Genomic DNA, 2,898 nt, shown 5'->3' on the forward strand with positions numbered 1-2,898 from the left:
TTTTCATTAGTTACAAATAAATCTCCTGGGAAGAAAAACTGGTTGCATATTTGTGAATGACTTTCAGGATAGTGTGTTAAAATCCCACCCACTTGTTCTGCGGTCTGCAACTCCAGGAGTGTTGGAGTTGGGATCCGAGTGTGTGCATGCCTGGGGCAGCTCCAGGGCAGACTCCGGAAGGAGTTGTTTTTACGAGAGCTGTTGAGTGAGGCTATGATCCTGACCATGGGGTAGTGGTCTGAGTCTCAAGGCTGCAAACCAGGCTTTCCCCAAGGAGTTGGGCTTTTAAGAACTTTTTATTGGCTGTTTATGGAGTTTAGGAGCAGCATTCTTAGCATGAAAGGCTAAGTCAGTGTGTAGAAAGGAGGATCCAAGTTTTTTCCTCACCCGAGAGAGGAGGGCTGTGTGATTGCACATGAAGACGCTCTGTTTCGTCTGTCACTGAGCATGTCTGGGCAGGGACTGTTCTTTCAGGTCAGAGTCCTGGAGAAGTGAGAGATAAAGAGATTGCAGGACGGATGAGGTAAAATTAGATGTGAAACAGTCCCTGTGCCTTGGCTTCTTAATTGCCGGCTCACTTCTCATAAATGGAGTAAATGCTGAACAAGCTGACTTTGCCCTGCTTATTCCTGTAAATAAGGATGTGACTCATGATCGCTGCAATCTCCAAAACGCCATAGATACTATGGTGATTTGATTATTTAAAAATAGCTGGGAAAAAGAGCGAGAATTTGGTTATGGGTAAATTGAAGCGGTTTCTTCTGTTTTTATTTTGTGTTGCAGTTAGACTGTCCTGTGTCTGTCCCTCAGTGTTCTGAGAACGTGCAGTTTGTTCAAGCAAGTCTCTGGGATTTAACATTTCTGGAAACTAACAATGTGATCTCAGATCCCAGGCAAGAAACAAAGTCAAGCCTCAGCACGGAGTCACCGGCCTGCTAGTCAATCTCTTTCTTCTTCTCTGTACATAGATGAGTGTTGATAGCAGTTACATACACTGCTCTCTGTCTCCACACTGTTACACAATGATTTCGGCATCGCTGCAGATTTAGGGTGCTGTAGTAAGCCTTGTAAGTGGTGTCTGTTGGTCTTGAGCTAGCTGATCTGGAAACAGGAAGCAAAGCCCATCTTCATTGTTAGCCAGGTGTGGAGATCCTCAATGTAGAATTTCTGACAAACTTGGGTATGAATTCGAGATTTAGGATTAAGTTTCCACAAGAACTCTCTAGTTATTGTCCATTTTTTTTCATCATGTAAATCAGGGTCCTGGCAGAGAAGAGAATGCTTGAAGGGGGGAGGTAAGAAAGATAGCTAAAGGACAGGAATGTGTACAAAGTTGGGGGAATATTAAGGAAAACTGGAAAGGCTGTGAAGATGTTGGGGCTGGCCATCTCAGGCACATCTCCCTGAGGCTTTCAAGGGCAAGCAAAAGAACAGCTTTGGGATCTGGAATGAGCTGTTTTCTATGGGAGAGGTTATTTCTGACAAGGACCTCTTCAAACATTTGTCCTTGGATGAGGAACAAATTCACACAGGGTTTGGCAAGGAACAAAAGAAGCTCCCCAGTCTCTTCTTCCGTCCTTTAATTTTCTCCTGGGGCTCCCATTGGGCAAACTCAACCAGAAGCCAGAGGATCAGAGAACCTGGTTGCTGTGGTCCATATAGACAGGCACTGAGATGGGAGGAAAATCGTGGAGAGGATCTCAAGGGATGGGTACACGGAGAGACTCCAGGACAGACAGCAAGCTGAAGAGATGGGTGTGCTTCAGTGTCAAGTAAGAAAGCAGGAGAGCCAGGCTCAATATGTTAATCCTGTAACCTATGTGGGAGTAAAGCACCATTAAATCTCCAGAAGTCTGAACCAATTAGACAAACAACTGTTATACCCTAAAGTTGGGCAGAGGGAGAGTAGTCAGAGAAAGTACATTCAATGAATGTAGGAAAATGAATTTAGGAGAGCAGATAAATAGTGACTATTTTTAAAAAATCTGAGTAATTCCAAAAATTGCATGGGAAATACTTGTCATTAAAATATTTGTTGTTCATTTGAAACCTGGTTATAAGTGAGTGTCTTGTATTTTTATACATAGAGGCAATGCTGATCAGTGGGATAATGTGGCAGGGGCCCTGAAAATGTGTCGGTATAATTGTCTACCTCTTCTAAGCTGATCTCCTGCTTGCTAAGAAGAAAGTGACCTGACAGTAGATGTGGTGCAGCATTTCTGAACCATGTTCTCTCAACACTAGTGTGCTAAATGTATATTCGTGGGTTTTTTTTTTTTTTTGTTTGTTTGTTTATTAGAGATAGAGTCTTGCTACATAGTTCAGGCTGTCCTTGAATTCACTATGTAGCCCAGGTTGGCCTCAAATTCATGGAAATACTCCTACCTCAGTTTCCTGAGTGCTGAGCACTGGGCTTACACTTAAGTCATGCCTGGCTAAAATGATAGCAAGTGTTGTTTAAAAAAAAGAGAGGAAGAAAGGAAGGAAGGAAAGAAAGGGAGGAAAAAGATAAGACTGTTTCATAGACAGATAAAATCATGGGCTGTAAAGTTTAGAGTTCTGGCTGGCATTCAGTGCTGGTATGGATCATGATACCAAAATCTCTTTCTTAGCTTTATTTAAAAAGTATCACAGCTGGCCCCAGTGGTGCATAGCTGTAATCCCAGCACTGGAGATTACCAAGAAATAAACAAACACAACAACCAAATAAGAGGCCCTTTGTCCTACCGTGACTATAGATCTCCACTGAAATTCAGTGTAAGAAAGTTGTTTCAATGTCCATCATTCTGGGCCAGTGAGATAGCTCAGCAGACTAACCCCCTGCCTATGCAAGTGCAGGGACCAGAGTCTGAGTCCTGGCACCACATGCTGCACTGGCCCTGGCCCTGGGCATGCTGA

This window comes from Octodon degus, unplaced genomic scaffold (genome assembly GCF_000260255.1).
Source record: "Octodon degus isolate 3935 unplaced genomic scaffold, OctDeg1.0 scaffold00264, whole genome shotgun sequence".
Lineage (NCBI taxonomy): Eukaryota > Metazoa > Chordata > Mammalia > Rodentia > Octodontidae > Octodon > Octodon degus.